An 18,238-nucleotide genomic window follows, 5' to 3' on the forward strand; every position below is an offset into this window, starting at 1 on the left:
AAAGAAGTGTGGTTGAAATTATTATATATATAAACAGGATATCGTACTTGTGGCTCTCATATGTTAATGTGTGAACTGTTACAGGATGCTAACCTGGGATGTCCTGTATTTACGGGGCTTAGAAATCACAGATGTGCAGTTGAAGTGCTACATAAAAACATTACTGTTATTATCGCTGAAGGCTCTCATGTGTCGATATGTGGAAAGTGAGAAGCGACTACATTGTGATGTCCTTTATTTACAGCATTTAGAAACCAGAGCAGTGCTGTTGAAGCGCTACGTAAAAACAGGTTGTGATATTATTGCCGAGGGCTCTTGTGTGTTGATGTGTGGACAGTGAGAGAAGGCTGCTCGCTGATATCTTGTATTTACAGTATTTAAAAATCCCAGACGCATTTTTTAAGCACAATATGAAAACAGGTTATCATTATTGATGTGGTCTCTTGTGCTTCAATGTCTGGGTAGTGAGTGGAGGCTGTGCTGTGAACTGATGGTTTCAAAGTGTGTTCCACAGCACAGTCTCTGTTGCCTTGTACTGTTGCTGCAGTTAGACCTGGCCCTTTCTGCAGGGTAATCCCCAAACATTTAGCTTTTACCCTCCACTTTTTGTTTAATTCATTTTTGTTGGCTTTAGGACTCCAGACACCTTAGGACTGCTAGCCAGTACTAAAGTGAATTTGCTGCTCTGCTGCAAACATGGTAAAATTGGCTTATCCACACAAATGTAAGAGTTTTTCATGACCTGGACATGTAAAACTTAAAAATACATGTTCATCTTTTTAAATACACTGCACCCTGCCCTTGGAGCTGTCTCAGGCCCACCTTAGGGGTGATCTATATTTAATTGATGTATAAGTCCCTAGTAAAGTATGCTACATGTGCTCATGGCCTGTAAATTAATTACTACTGGTGGGCCTGCAACACTGACTGTGCCACCCACTCCAGTAGTCCTTTAAACCTGACTCAGGCCTGCCATTGCAGACCCTGTGTGCAATTTTAAACTGCCATTTCGACCTGGCAAGTTAACCCTCACCTTCTTTTTTCAATACAAATAGATCACCCCTAAGGTGGGCCTGAGACAGCCCCAAGGGCAGGGTGCAGTGTATTTAAAAAGATGAACATGTATTTTTAAGTTTTACATGTCCAGGTCATGAAAAACCCTTACATTTGTGTTTCACTACTGAAAACCCTATTTATCTCACAGGATAACATTAAAATTGCCTTACCACCTTTTGTAAGTGTAATTTACAATGGGGAAGAGATGGAACCCCAAAGTTTGGTTTCTCCAGAATCACAATTTAAAATCATAACTTATGGTGGTCAAACTTAAAATATGAATTCTAAAAATGCCACTTTTAGAAAGCTGACACTATCCTTCTTAAACCATTTGAAGCCTTCTGTCTGTCTCTGGAGTACATGCTTGGGTGGGTAACAGCTGGCTTTCTGCATTCCCTCTAGACAGCCTTGCACAAAGAAACGGTAGGTGTGACTGAGTGGCTCTCTGCATTTTGATGGGCCATCTTGAGCTGGATGGGAGGGAGGAGCTGACACTTCACACCTGAGAGGGCTGTGTTCTGTCCTCACACAAGGGTTGCATATCATCCTGTTATGAGTCTGGTGCCACAGCACTTCAAAGGTATCTCTTAGAAGTATACCTGCTTCAAAGGCCCCACTGGATATACATACTTGGCCTATGACACCACCAATTCAGTACACTTCTTGCCCAGAGGGCATTCTGCCAGGAAGAAGGACTGCTGTGCTACTGAAGGGACCATAACTCTGCTGGACCATGCTGGACTTTGCTGGCCGCCTGCTCTGCCCTGCCTGCCCTGCTGACTATTGCCCTCCTTGCGTGGGAGTGAGAATGACTGGACCTGTATCTCAACATCCCCAGAATCAAAGTGACTCCAGGGGCTTAGTGGCTTGATTCCTGTTCTATAGTCTCAGGGACATTCAAAGACTTCTCTTCCATCTACAAACAGCACCTGGACTTTGCTTGCTGCAAGATTTGCTCTGCCAAGTGGAGACCTTGGAAGAGAGTATAAAGTGCTGCATCTGCCAGAACATGCACATCTACACCTTTGTGCTGATTGGAATCGATGCATCACCTGCTGCAAGATCGGAATCGATACATCACAGCTGCAGCAGGGACTGGACCGGCAGATCGCACTAGGAACTGCAGCATAGCCGCTGGCCGCACTGCTTCAGGACTAACGCATCGCCCCTCCAGTGTGGATTAACCTGGCACATCGTGCTTGGAACCGACGCATGGACACAGTTGCATGGCGCTAGGGGGGCAAATAAATGTCACAAAGAAATCTAAGAGATTAATTTTCGTCATTTTTATCTGCATTTTTAACACCTGCTAAGAGCAGGCGTTAAAGGGAGGTTCTCATTGTTTTCAAAGGGCCTCTGGGTGCTTTGCAGGATCAGCGTCAACATTTTTTAGGCTAATTCTGCAAAGCGCCGGACTAGAGTAAAAAATTATGATGCTACTACCTCTGACTACCGCCATAGTGCGCTGTGTTTTAAATACTGCGCACACATGGTGGCTTTAGGGGGGGCGCTAAGGGGCACATGAGAGGGGCGCTGAACTAGGTGCAGCACCACTTTTCATAAATCTTCCCCTTATTCTTTAAAAATTCACATTTAGATTTCTATTTATTGGAATTTAGTTGTTTAGTTCATTTAATTAAGATCTATTTTTCTAACTAGGTGTGGTATATTTTTGTATAGTTTTCACTGTTTTGCTTTTTTAAGTGTTTCACAAATACTTTACACATTGCCTCCTAAGTTAAGCATGTCTGCTCTGTGCTAAGCTACCTGAGGGTAAACACAGGTTAATTTATGATGTGTAACTGACTTAACCTGACTAGGATTGTGGTCCCTACTGGGGGTGCATACTTCTGCCAACTAGAGACCTAGGGGCATATTCATAATTTTTGATGCAAAACTGCACTAACGCAGTTTTGCATCAAAACGTTTAGCACCGACTTGCACCATTTCTGAGCGCCAGCTGGGTGCCATATTTGTGAAATGGCGCAAGGCGTTGCAAAGGGTGGGCTAGTGTAAAACAAAAATGATGTTAGCCGGGGGGGGGGGGGGCGGTATGGGAGAAGAGGGTTTTGCACCAAAAATGACATTAGGCTGGTTAGAGGCAAAAAAAATCCTCTAACCAGCCTAGAATCATTTTCTGACACAAAATCATCCACACCACATTACTCCTGTCTTAGAAAAGACAGGAGTCATGCCCACCACCCCAATGGCCAACACAGGGGACCAGTGTCCCCTGGGCATGGCCATTGCACCCTGTGCCATGCAGGGGGCCCAAGGTGGCCCCCAAAGGCACTTTAATTAAAAAAAACAAATACTTACCTATACGTACCCTACTTACCTGGGATGGGGGCCCCTTCCTCCGGTGTCCTTCTGGTGTGGGTAGGGGTGTTCCTGGGACTTGAGGAGGGCACCTGTGGACCCATTCCATGGTGTTTAAACATGGAAATGGGTCCACAGGTCCTGTAACGCCTGGCCTGACCCAGGCATTAAATAATGGTGCGAAGCAAGCTTGGCACCATTATTTAGTCCCTCCTCCCACCCGTGCGTCATTTTAGCACGGGGGATAAATATGGGGCTATGGGGTTAGCACTATTTTCTAGATGGGAACACCTACCTTGCATCTCATTGACACATCTAAACAAGCATTTGAAATGCAACAGGTCTCGCGTTTGCTCATGTTAGAGCTGATAGCGTTGTCAGCTCCTAACCCGACTTTTCACTATCGGCAAAAGTGTATTTATGTACGTAACCCGAAAAAGTGCAATTAACTGTGTAAAGCGCTCGACTTCTACCAAGCGAAATCGCGCTAGGAAAATAGAGAAAAAATAGTCCACGAGCCAGACAGAAAACAGCGAGCCTCGCATGTTTTCTGTACTTGGTCGATGCGCTCGAGGAGGGCTAGCCACCGGAAAAGGCATGATGTATGCATGCCTTCGACTAATGAAAGCAAGCAGATTTTAATAGGCAAGCCCACGAACCAATGAAAAACACTGATGTGACGTCGACAGGGCTCCAAGCCCTTTTCTAATACCTAAAGCGTCTCGCTGCGATACGCATGTGCGGGTGCATGCGATGCAGACTCGACCCTAAAAATAGTGCAAACTCCAATATTTTGATGTTAGACGTGTCCAACATCAACATATGAATATGGAGTGAGTTTTGCACCGAATTTGCATCAAAACATGACCCAAATACGGTGCAAATGGAGTATAAATGTGTCCCCTAATTTCTAACAGCTGCTTCTACTGATTTCCACCCTGTTGTTGCTCCTGCACTTGATGTCTGCTGTGAACACGTGCAAGGGAAGGAAACCGATCTTCTCCCTGGAACCACAAGGAACTCTGAAAGGTTAGCTGGGGGATGTGAGTTGGAGGCTCTATAATCAAGCAGAGAAAGTGAGTGACTATGGGCCAGATTTATGGAAAAGTGGCGCAGTGCCGTGCTGCTCCAAAATTGGCAGCGCCATGCTACGTCACTTTAGAAATGCAGAGATGCTCCATATTTAAGTGGATACGGTTTCCCCCTTGTGTATTTCCCTGCGCCAGTGCTAAATTCAGCTGCCAGCGCCAACTCAGTCATCCTTGCACCATCGTGCAAGGATGTACGCGTTGATAGGTTTGATTGTTTATGTGCGGGAAGGTGTCCCTTCCTGCACATAAACAATCACTAATGGCGCTGTGACACTTGCAGAATGCAGCACACACAGAAGTGCCAAAGCGTCATTTTCAAATAATTGTTTATGTGCAGGAAGGGACACCTTCCCACACATAAACAATAATTTCTGGCATTTTGCTCTTTCTATGACTGCTACTGAATGCAGCACGCGTAGAAAAAAGAGGAGAAAGAAAAGTATTCCTCCTTGTTGCGCCCTGCTAACGGCACCCCTGGGGGTGGCATTTGATTTTGGCGCTGCCTCAGGTTTATGAAATTTAATAAATCTGAGGCAGCGTCAAAAGCAATGGGTTTTGCTGTGGCACACCCACAGCAACACCCATTGCACGCCAGTTCCACGCAAAGTGCTGTGTAGGAAGGGGCCATATGTACAAGGTGACGTTAAGCCACACAAAATGGCTTATGCAACCTTGTAAATACGCTGCAGTGCTTAGCGCCACAGGAGCGTCACTAAAAGTGACGCTCCTGTGGCGCTAGAGGTCTGTAATTACGCCCCTATGTGCACAAACTTCACCGGAAGTGCATATGCAGCCATCAGCGGTGATGCTGATGTGGACAGTCTGCAATATGGGAGCAGGAGTGTGGCTGATCAACATTTAATTCCTGATCTTGACCTATAAACAGTCCATTATTTAAAGACCACATTTTTTATTCAGCAGTGCAGGGTAAAACAAGCTAGAACTTAACAAGTAAATTACATTCATCATTAAACATTACGATCCCCAAATCTGCTTCAATATAAAGGATACATCATTGAGAAATGCCGTCTTCAAACTGATTAAAGTGCATACAATGCTAGTGATCTCAATATTACGCATTAAAGTGCAAAATAAAACCGAGTTTACAGTATAACATGCAGATAAAATGCCTTTTCTATGATCAGAAACCTGAGAAGAGAAAAATATGATTTCAAATATGTGTTAACTTGCCTTCTAAAATCCTTCCTTGTAAAATTAGCAATGTGCATTGTTCCAGTGCCAGAAATTGTATCCATTCGAGTGCAAAATAATGCTCTAAAACCCACATATAAAGTGCAATATGCAAATGACGTCTTTGACTCATTCGATTACATAATAAGACAATGATTTCAGTCGAGGTATGCATTAACCGACATATTCTAAAAATCTTTATGTAAACAATGAACAAAAGTGCATTGTGCTCATACAATCGAAAGCCATCAGCCTTCTATTTTCCATAAAATTTAGCTTGCCACTTATTTCACAAGGGATATGACTATTCAATTTAAATATAGAGTGCAACATAGAAGTACAGTGTTTTTGATAAATCCGATTACCTAACACAGAGGGGATTTCAGTTCAAGTATGCAGAAACTCGCTTTCTATTGTCGCTTATCCGTACAGTTAACAAAGTTCAATGTGGTCGTAACAATTTAAAGTCTTCAAAACTGTATAAGAATGTGTTGGACAGTGCATTTAAATATTCCACTGTTCTAATTCTAGTCATCTACTTAAGCCAATGTTCCAGGCAGATCTTCTGATTTCCATCATTGTACTATCAAAGAGCGGGCAACAGGCATGGAAATGCAGATAAAGTATTGAAGGGATTTCCTGAATATCTGAAAAATACTAAAAGTTCCTAGGGTCAAATCAAAACCCCAACTATTTTACCTAGCTCTTGAAACATCCTATGCCAAAATCTATAAAGTGCCGGACACATAAAAGATATGTAAAGCCAGTTCCCCGAAACATTCATTTGGCACTTTAAACACCGGCCTGAGACTGTTCTGTGTATATCCTGTGAAGAGTACTAGGAAAGTAATCAACTAGTGGTCTAGAAAGATGTCATTATTTTGCTGGGGCGGCCTTGCAGGTTTAATGGAGCCCAGTCGAAGCTGGCAACTTGGAAAAGTGGCAGGGCAGAGGGAATACAACAAAAATAAAAAAATCATTTTTAACAAACTACCTGAACCTCGCCACTGCTCTCCGCCGCTCTCCGCCGCTCTCCGCTGTACTGCAGGCTCCCAGCCTGCCCTCCGGCCTATCATGATGCTGCTCAAAGCAGTGTTATGATTGGCTGGAGCGCCCTGGCTGGGTGCTCCAACACAGACTGGGAGCCTAGGCTTGCTCTCTCCAACCCGGCAACACAGTGCCCGATTGGAGAGAGCCCTTGTGTGCATGTGTGTTTGGCCAGCCTGAGACGGCTGGCCACACATACATGCACACTGAGGGGAGTGCTCTGTGCAATCCCGTCACTGATCGTCACCTCCATGGCCCACCCCTTTAGAAGTAAAACAAAATTAAACATTATTTATTATTGTTTTATTTTTAAAGTTTTAAAGGTTTGCAGCTCCTGCTGCTGGCGGGGGTTGTGATGATCCTCCGCTATAGCGGAGGAGCTGCGCCTGATGGAGTCCCTATCTGCACTACTGCAGGACTGCCAATGCAGCCGGCAATAACCTTGAGTTATTTAGACATGGTTCTGTTTTACTCCTCCATGTCACTTATTTTAATTGCACGAAATAGTGCATTGGTGAACTGTTGAGGATTGAACTTCTACATCAAAGAGAGCTGTTGGCATTCCTTGGATACTCATCACTGCTTCACACTGCCTCATATGCTGCCTTGAGTGTTTGGAGCCCACTTTTGTTAAGGAGCTAGGGGAAAGATTTCCAAGCACAGGTTAATTGGTCTCTAGCCAAGAGGAGTTGGGGAGAGTAGTAATCCTGGCCCCCAGTTATAACTCCACAAACAAATTATTGTCCAGAGATTTTCATTTTTGATTTGTGTTTTTGATTACTAAAGAAGTAATTAAGCTCGAATAGACATTGCTGATCCAGGACGAATTTTCTGGACAACATTTTAAAAATGTTCAATGTGTTGCAATGACAATGTAATATTTCATTAACAGTGAGATCTGTATATTTCATTTTGGCATCAAAACATAGGTTTTGGGGGTCAGGTACTCTTATGGAGACAGAAAATAACTCCTCAGAGCAACCCTTCTCCCATTTTCCAAAACGGCTCTAATTGAGGTAGAAGAGACATATATTGAGATTAAACAAATAATAATGGTTTTAAATCCTTTTATGTAAACACCAAACAATGTTTATGATCTGAAGGTGAAAAAAATTATGCTTATCACTTCTGTTTTAGACCCATTTTCTTAGTTCACATTATTTGTATCAGCAATCGCTTGTGGTACATTTGATAATGTTGAACATTTGAGGAGAATATGTTGCCTGGGACATCTTTTTGTAGCACAGTTTTTGCAAGTACATGTACATGTACTATTAACATCTGTGGGTAGAGGCTTTAACATTTTTGCAGGTTTTAGCACCCCATTAATATCTTCCCAACCAATTTCAACTGATATTTCTCTACTTATGCATGATCCAAAACATTTACACATCTTCTTATCAAGTAGAAAGCTCTTTTAATGTGCCCACACACAGAACATGACAACAGTGGAAGTTCACTTAGAGGGACTGATCTTTTGAGCTCACTGTTCTGAAGATTGCCAAAAGTGTGACAGTCAGAACTCATTTTCCACACATGCACAAGTTATTTTTCTACGTCTTTAAAGTCACATTCTTCTTCTGTCTCAGCAAATCCTTTTAGAAACTTCACAGATTCAGCAGTTAAAGCTTCAAGCTTTGCTCCAATTTTGCTCATAGTATCATCACCTGTAAGAATATGTGCCTTGAACACTAGGCATCTCTAGGTCAAGTTTCAGAATATGAAGCAGGATTAAGGCCCTCACTTCGACCTTGGTGGTAAAAACTGCCTACCGCTGTGGCGACGGTCACCAAAAGACCATCGCCGAAACTACCAGCCATCCGCCATAATATTACCACAGACAGTTTTCCGCCAGAAGGATGGCGGAAATACAGCTGTGGCCATGCTGGCGGATGGCGGTAAGGTAGCGCTGATGCCAGCAGCGGCGCCACACCAGTAGACTGCCGCCTACCATATTATGATAAAAAATATGGCCTGGCGGTGTTCTGCTGGCGGATGCTGCTGCTGGCAGCAGCGTCCCTTCCCGTCTCCTGCCTGAGGACCCCCTGGTCACAGGTAAGTGGGTGCTCTGACAGGAAAGGTGGATGGGGGGGTGTTGTGTGTGTGTGTGTGTGGGGTTTGAGTGTATGTCTGTGCATGCATGTATGTGGGTGTGTGTTGCATGTTGCGTGTGTGTGCATGTCTGGGGGTGTGAGTGCGTGTATTTTGTGTTCTGTGAATGCGTGTCTGCGTGTATGTATGTGTGTGCAGATGTGTGAGTGAATGGATGTATGCATGCATGGATGAATGTGGGAATGGGTGTGTGTATGCATGTGTGCATGTGTGAAAGGAGGGGTGTGTATGAAGTTGGGTCTGGAGAGAAAGGGGGTGGGGAGGGAACCTGGGGAAGGGGGTGGAAAAGACAACATACCAGTGACGGGGAAGGGATTCCCCATGATTGATAGTGCCTACCACCATGGTTTTTGTGGCGGTAAGGAAGCCGCAAAACCATGGCGGTAGGCGGGGTCATGATCCCGTGGCGGTACAGTGATGGCTGTTGGGCTGGAGATTGATGTCTCCAGCCCGGCGGCTGTTACCGCCATGGCGGTCGGTGTGCTACATTGGCAATGTCATAATATGGCGGAAAGTACCGCCAGCCTGTTGGCAGTACTTTCCTCCATATTACCGCCGACCGGCAGAGTCATAATGACCCCCTCAGTGTTCACTGAAGCAATAGCAATGTTTTGGTGAGTAAAATCTCCAAGTTTATCTTGTTCAATCTTGATGCCCAGAATTTATCAAGTTGTATAGGTGTCGAATGGTTGATGCAAGCAAGCTCAATTATTCCACTTGTAGACATTTGTCTGATTCTCTGACATTCTTTGACAGACAGTTCAAGATAACTGTCAAAGGCAACGTGCAGTTCTTGTAAGGTGCACACTGACTTTGATGTCTATAGAACCGTCTCAATTACCTCTTGAGGTTTTGCATGAATTAAACCATGACCATTCGCAATTGTGACATATATTCTATAATAGCAGTCATTTTCATTGAGGACACCTTTCGGTGAAAGTATTTTTGAGCTCTTTTACAAGTTTGTGCTTTACTGGTTTGATTGCAGCATCTCCATCAAATAAAGCATTTGTTGGAAGAAGATCATGCGAAAGAATGTCCTTGATAAATTCACCCCTTTCTTTTGCTCCATCCATCTCTCTATGTGCTTGAGAAAGTTGTTTTTTTTGTAACCTGTTCTGTAGTGGCTGATTGGATGAGACTCTTACTATGACCGTTAAAACATGATAATTTAGCTTTAGTAATTATGTCAAACAGTGTTTTCTCTTTTAATATAAATCTCTCCTGCTTTAGTTCTGTGTATGGTTCAATCCATGTTCCAGGACATCTACTAGATGTGTCTTTATATCATTATCTATAATGTTTGGTCACAAAGTTGTGTAGTCGCACAGGCTCAGTCAATTCAAAGGGGGTTCCTTGCTGCTGCATGAAATGAAGAAGGCTGTCAACATGTTTATTAAAATGTTCCCCTCTCTTTCCCACAAGTTCATGGTCAGGAACAGTTTCATGATGGTCGATTCATTTTGAATTTGTCATCTCTCTGAAAACATTGCAAATAAAAAAGGACTTTATGGTAAACTAGATGCCATTGAGTAACATATTCACTTTTACGGATCTGACCAACAACTCCCTCAGAACTTTTCAGTGATCTCTGGATTGTCTGTTCCAGTTTCAGATATGGAACCACAGCATTGAACCTTCCCTCTCTGTCTTTCACCACAAACTATCGCAAGCATTTATTTTCTGTAGAGGTATGTTTTTTCTACCTCTAGCTTCTTCACACTTTCCCAATACCTGGACCTGTATTGCAGGAAGTTTATGCAATCAAATTCGCAAAACACAGTAATTAGTAACTCTACAGTCTTCATGTGCAGCTCCCTAATTACCTTCCCAATCAGCATGTACCAAGTTTTTCACTAGAGCTATTAGATGTAAAACATTTCCCCAGTACTTGCAAAGTTCTAATTTTTCTTCACATGCTTCAACAAACTCTATGAACTTGGCTTTCACGTTTTCTGATTTTGAACTAAGTATATTGAATATTGTCTGACTTTGCATTATGTCTTCTGAATGAAGTGCACCCTATGCCTTGTTCACCTCAGAGATAAGATATGCAAAACCTAATTTGTCATTCTTGTTCCAGAAAGCATTCCAATGCAATGTTTCTATAGCCTCAGATATGATGAGCCTGCCTTGTAACAAACAAACATAATGAGTTCAACTGAATACTGACTATTCTGTTTCCTTTGAAAATTTCAGCCTCAATAAGTGTATTGTCCATTCCACATCTACTTAGATAACTTCCTGCATACCGCATTGCAACTATCGTCATATGGAAAATTCCCATCATTGGATAAAGATCATCAAATTCTTCCGGATTGCTCATTAAAATGTCAGCTACAATACAGAAAAAACACCTTATTTGCAGAAAATTGGCAGAATGGGCTGGTCTTCAAGCTGAGCACATATATTTTAGACATTTTTCATAGCTGTGTATACTGTTTGATAGTTTGTGATTGGAGATGGTATTACTGTTAAACACCCAACCTTCTTCAGTGGGACAGTATTCTGGGAGATCAGAGCATGAATTCCAGCCCACAAAGCAACTCTCTTTTCTTCATCCTTCAGTCCACACTGAATAAACAATATGATAAATTCAGTTAAATCAACTTTGTGGACCCCAGCATCAGGTAGAAGAAGATCCATGTCCTCAGCCACTTTGAAACATTCTGGTAGACTGGGACTTTGTCTTGAAAAAGCACCATGGCAGTATGATGTGTGCTGGATGTTCCAGACAAAGAAGAGCTGTCTTCAAAATCAAAATTATCAAGAGCAGCAATTGTTAATCTTTACTGGTAAGGGTACTTGGAAGTTGGTGTGCTGTCGGATTCACAAGATTTTACAGCATGAGTTGTTAACAAGTTCCTGCTCCATACTATGTCATTATAACTTGTTAATACACCAATCCTAATCATTGAATTGATTAGCTCTCTACTTTTGTACTTGTCATAGATTGTGTGCACAGTCATCATGTGTAGCGGAGTTTTCATTTTGCTGTGATGAAGTTCATAACACATGATTTGGAAAAGACAATACATTTGCACAGGATAAGCCTGATAATTCATGGGGTTGTCATCCACTTCTTCGCTTATATCTTCAAAGTCATCATTAATTTGATCGACTTCTGTTCTGATCTAAAGAACAATAATTTATAACAGTTTTGCTTAGCTGATTTAAAACAATTATGTAAATAAATGGTAAGACAACATCAGGCATTCTTGTTCACTCCCATGATTTGCAGAGATCTGAGACATCACAACATTTGTCATTAAGTTCAAAATTTAAATCTTTCATGACGTTTCTTAAAATGGTTCCTGCTAGTTTTACTGCATTTTGTGATCTTACTTTTGCAGCAAGAATATCAGGAGTCAAATCAGCTGAGAACATCAAAAGAGGTCATTCTTTTTGTTCGACTAACAAAAACTGAATTCTGTCATTGTACATTCTCACCAGAAAAATCTTATTTTCATTATTATGGATCAATACAGTTTCATCAATGTTGACCATTATTTCTAAGATCTTACTGCATGTGAACCCGTAGCCAGCATTGAAGAGTGGCTTTAAAGCTTCATTTGCTTTTTCAAAGAGTGCAAACTTAACTGAAGACTGATGGTTACGTCGCTGCTGGAAGCTCATTGTACATTCATATTTTTGAATGCATGCATGAATGCAGTTCGGGTGGCCATTCAAATACGCTGCAACTACATTCACCTCAATGTTTATATCAGCTACTCGGCTGAAAACGTTATCTTGGAAGATGCTAGCTGCGGTTAAAAACAAATTTGCCATTTGAGACTCACATACTTTCATCAATACCTTTGGCCCTGGTTCTGGCTAAACCACTGATATCACATTGAAGATCCTCTGCTTTCTGATTAGTTGTTGAAGATAGAGAAGGGGTAGCCATTGATCTTCTCACTGGAAGGGCAATGGGTTTGGTTGTTGTCCCTTTCTCAGAAGACTCAGATTCTTGTTGTGATTCACTGGCTTCTGCTATTTTTTTACCATTGTTTTTCAGACGTTTTTCCATTGTATATGACTTGTAGCACTTGTTGTCACAATGATAAAATATTTGATCCTCTTCTCCCATCAGTTTCAATCTTTTGTGAACTTTGTCTTGCCATATTTCTACAGCATCTCAAACTCTCTTCTTTCCAGCCGCAGTTGGTGTTAGCTTTTCTTTCAGATTTGTTTGGCATTGGAGACAGTTTTGTAGTTAGCAAAACTCTGTCAGGAAGTAAAGATCATCTGCTTCCACCAGGTTTGCTCATGTTTACGAATCTGAATCAATGGAAAACCTGAAGCAAAAATAAAATTAAAATAAATTACCAATATGATGGCTAGAACACATCATTATAGACCCACCATTTTGGCAATGGCAGAAGGGTTGCTCTGAGGAGTTATTATCTGTATCTATAAGACTGCTTGACTCCCAAAACCTATGTTTTGACATTTTAAAATGTTGTCCAGACAAAATCAGCCCAGATTCGCAATGTATACACAAGCTGACTTACTTCTTGAATGATACAAAAACAAATCAAAATGAAAAACTCTGGACAACAATTTTATTTACAGAGGTATATCCAGGGGCCAGGACTATAGATGCTCTACCAGGCTTTGCATACGATCTTCAGAGTCTGTTGAACAAACTCACTGACACAGGCACCATGTAGTACAAAGACTGGGCCCTTTTTTGACTGAAGTCTACGATGAGACCTCAACATTCAAGAAGACCACCCGGCAGCACTGGTACAGTTGTTGCTGCCCAGAAGGGGAAATAGTGTGGTATTCAGGGGAGACTGGTGGTAGAAAAACTGGAGAAATTCTCTCTGTTAAAAAAGTGTTGCAAAAGATCCCCCTGAAAAGGTCATATCTGAGTAACGCAGGAAGATGTTGACAGATCAGCAAGTTAGGAGCTCAACTCCCCACTCAAGGATTTGGCCTCTCAAAACACAGACTCAAATTCGGTAATGCCAGTGTGAGAAAGCATAGACCTAGAAGAAGGGGTTGATTTAGCAACTGGTTTACCAACCCAGCCAACTCATCAGGTAAAGGATCTGAAAAGTGAAGAAAGACCTAAAGGCTATCCATTGTTTGACAGTCCAATAAAAATCAGGCTTGGCAAAATGGGCACTCAGGAGGTCCAGGAGGCAATTCAGAAACACTGGCAGTTTACATCAGACCAGAGGGTTTCTCCTTCAAATGTAGAGAGTGGGTTATTGCAGGGCCTATCCTCATCTGGTTTGGGTCCCAGTTTTGAGGAGCTAGACAGGCCCAAGGGAGCAATGGAACTCACAGTGAGTGGGAGTTGACCAGAGTCTAGGCCAGGCACATGGATGATCTGAGTTGTTAATTCATTTATTAGAGATCATCCGTACCGAAATTAATGTTTTGAAACAGACACTATTACAGGAAATTGCAGCTTTACATCAGAGATTGTCTAAAATAGAGAAAAGTGTGGCTTGGCTACTGATAAGGCTTTAGGAGGTGGAACAGAGATTATCAGATCTAGAGGACAACTTTGTTTCTCAGAATAAAGAGGTTTCAGAAGTGTGTTGGTTTCTTACTATAGAAGATTGAGAAATTGAAAATCATGCTATGCATTGCAAATTGTGGGCATCCTAGAAGGAAGTGAGACCCCAGGAAGCTGCAAAAGTTTGTTCCATCTAGTTGAATATTTGATCAAATCTTATATTCTTTTGGACTTTTTTGAGGATTTGTCAAATATGAGAGCACATAGGGTTTAGATGCAGTGTGCTTCCAATACAAAATATTTATGTTCTATCCTTGTAAACTTTGCAACCTATCAAATTAGGGAATAGATTCCCCAAGCATCAATCAAGTGAAAGTCATTTGCAAGTCTTCCCAGATACATCAATTACAGCTTCTCAACATCGAAGAGAATTCCAAGGCTTGCTGTGACATTTTAAATCTGTGGGTGTGATGTTTCCCTGGTACAACAGTCAAAGCTCAAAGTCCTATTCAAGGTGCAGATTCATCTATTTTCAGGTGTAGATAGGATGAGGATGATAACTAAATTGTTTCTGTTAAGATGAAGTTGAAACCCTAATGGTTCTACATGCAATGGTTTGAAGATCATGATTTGTTTTGACTTGCAATATTTTTTCCTTTATTTCATCTCTGTTGAGCATACCTGTGTACAGGATAAGACTGGTGATGGGAAGGCATACGTTCAGCTCTGGTGTAGGTGGCAGCTATTTATATGTTTGTTGTTCCAAGTTGGGGTTTGGCATGAGGGAGGCCTCTGACACATCAGAGCAAAGCCAGGTGCAACATCATGACACCAGGCAAGATGAAAGGTGGCCTAGGGGATAAGGTGGGCAATTCTCCCCTTATGGATATTCGCAGGGAGCTGAGTTTTAAGAGGGAGGTAAGGGGGGTGCATGAGGTAGGTCACAGACAAAAAGAGAGCAGTGTGATGGGTAAACGTAGACAGCAAAATGGACTGAGAGTAACTATTTGAGTAACTATTTATCTGTCCCTAGTTTCCGATGAGGTACAGGACCAAGAGATGTTTTTGTCTTACAAAATTATCCACTTTCATTTGTATTTACAGGTTGGTCATCACAATTAATTAAGGTAGCAATTTGCAATGTGAACTGTTTATTGAATAGGCAAAAATATGGCTTGATTATGAATTTGTTATCCTATTTTAAAGCAAGGGTGATATTTTTTCAGGAAACACCTTTAAAATCAAACAAACCTAACATACCAATCACTAGAATATTCTCTCATGCTTTCTTCCCATCTTCAGGGTCAGCGGTAAGGAAAGGAGGCAATTTATTTATCAGCAAATACTAATTAGCAAATAGTAGATGTCAAAAAGGATAGCAAGTATAGATGGATCTGGGTTAAGGTCTTAGTGAAGGGGTCTTTTCTTAATTTTGTCAACTACTATCGTCCAGTAGAGGATGAAATAGAGACCCTTAGACAGCTGTATGACGCCTCCATTGAGTCTGTAGGACCTTTTGGGGAGATTTGAATTTTCTACAAAATTTTAAATTGGATACCTCGAATAGAGTTTTGACAATTCAAGACCAAAAATGCAACTCTACTATGAAGGTTAAAACAGGACTTTGCAGTGGTCCATCCCTGGCATTTAGAATACCCTGATTACTTGCAATTTACTTGTTGTTTGCATCCATTTAATACCACATCAGGTTTAGATTGTGTTTTGTTTCACAACTGATTAGCAGAGGCTCAATGCCTATTTGGGTTAATGCCTTTTCAGATCAACTCATAGTCTCCTTGGAAATTAAATGGGATGTTCAACCTAGGTCAAGGTGTAGATGGTAATTTGATAAATTAATATTGGCAGATCAGGTATGGATAGACCAAACTAGAGCTTTATTAAAGGAGTTCTTCCAATTTAATCATAGCTTGGCACTCATTTTTGAGTTTAGAAATCCTTTAAAGCTACTTTTAGGGGGTAGATGATTGCCTTCAAATCAAAATTAAATAGCATAACCTCCACAAGAATACAGGGGTTACAGGAAGCTATGGCTATAGCTCCAGTGGCAGTTGGGCTGACGTAAATAACTTGGAAGAACAAGTAGAAAAAATATGAGCTCCTTATAGCATCACAGAATCTTATGGATTATTTCTTGGCTGAATAAATTTGTAGCAAGAAAATCTTTAAGCAGAAAATACAAGAAGAAAGCCAGCAGATCCCTAAACGTCTGGTCTTATAAGATTAGGAAGAACAATAATGTAATCCGGGAGATTCTCAGTCTGGTTTCTAAGGTTCAGACATCTAAGATAGATGAAATTGCGGAGGTTTTTCTCCAACATTATAAGGACCTCTATTAGAAAATGGATCATGTTCCCCCTGCAGAGCTCAAGCAATATATATATATTTTTTTTATTTATTTATTGAATTTATTAGTAAATACAACCATACAAAACGAAGCCCATCAAGACAGTACATAACACCATTGACAGAGTATATTGACGAGCCCCAAATCAGTGCTCTACAGACAATTGTATAAGCAGATCAATCAATATGAGGAATCAGTTCAGTTAGATGTTGCACCATCCATTGCAGTTTACTAAATATGAAGAACAGATCAGAAGGAGTGGGAGAAGAAGGGCAGGGGGAGGGGAGAGGGTACCATGCAGCCATCATTAATCCCAGTTAGAGATGAGCAATCACACATCATCTCAGAGAGGGGAGTCTACTGCTTCTTATCTAATGCTAAACATTAAACAACTCGCTGCCACCTCATGTTCGGAACTCAAGAAAGGATCGTAGGGGGGCCCATATATCTCACGTTCAGGGATTTTCCGGCATTAGCTCCCAATATACCATTAGTTGTTCCTAGCAGTATGCAGCATCCTTCAGCCATTCATTGCATCGGATTGTCCATTTCCTCCCCCAGGACAGCGCCACCCTACTCTTAGCCAGCAGCAACCGCACTAATTTCCGGTAATCAGAGGCAATCTCTTGTACGTGTCCCAGGAGGGCAATCTTGGGGGTGTGCAGCACTGCAAGCCCAACCATCTCTTCAATCGCCTGCATCACCTCTATCCAGTAGCCCTGCAGTGCCCTTCATCCCCATCCAGGATGTAGGAAGTCCGCCTCAGGAGCAGGACATCGCTCATAGCTAGCGTCAGCCTATTCTCCTTAGTCTGCTCGGCGTGTAATATAAGCGATGCAAAAAGTTAAAATGAATAAGGCGTAGTCTATAATTGGGGGGGAGGTCCCACATCTGCACGCAGCAATACTGCCACACCTCAACCAAAAGGGTCTCACCTATGTCCGCCTCCCAATAAATCCTAGCTTTAGACCTGACAGGGGCCTCTGAAGTCTGCATACAAACATACAGGTCCATTATGAGTCTATGCGGGACGGCATTCTGTACATAAGCTCCAGCGCTTGACACACTGGGGGCATCACAGGGAAGCATGGTACTGTGCCCGCAGCATAGCCCTAAGTCCAAGGAAGAATAGCTGGTATAATACGGTATCATGCGTATCATCCAGCGCGGCCTCCGAGGAAACAAACCTTCCCTCTGGAAACCAAGACCCCAGGGTAATCATATCTACCTCATGGAGGTACTTGCAAAATAGACCATCATCTGACATCGGCAGGCCAGCGACATCCCGCACCGGCATCAAAGGCGCAAAGGTTTCCCGTGCCCCCGTATGCTTCAGCAGCACCGTCCAAGCCTGCGCCGTGCATGTCACTGTGTCCACCCCCGCGGCATAGGTGTGGGCGGTCCACCAATCACCCCAGACAACCTATCAGGCCAGATCGAATCATACTCAGGAGCCAGGTGAGGTAGGTATAAGTATAGTACAAGGTGTAACCACAAATGTGCAAAGTGGGCCTGTGCGCAGTTATAGTAAGGTCCAGATCCGGAGCCGCCAGCCCACCCTGCTCAAACGGGAGGGTCAGAGTT

Source organism: Pleurodeles waltl, chromosome 9, assembly GCF_031143425.1.
Source record: "Pleurodeles waltl isolate 20211129_DDA chromosome 9, aPleWal1.hap1.20221129, whole genome shotgun sequence".
NCBI lineage: Eukaryota > Metazoa > Chordata > Amphibia > Caudata > Salamandridae > Pleurodeles > Pleurodeles waltl.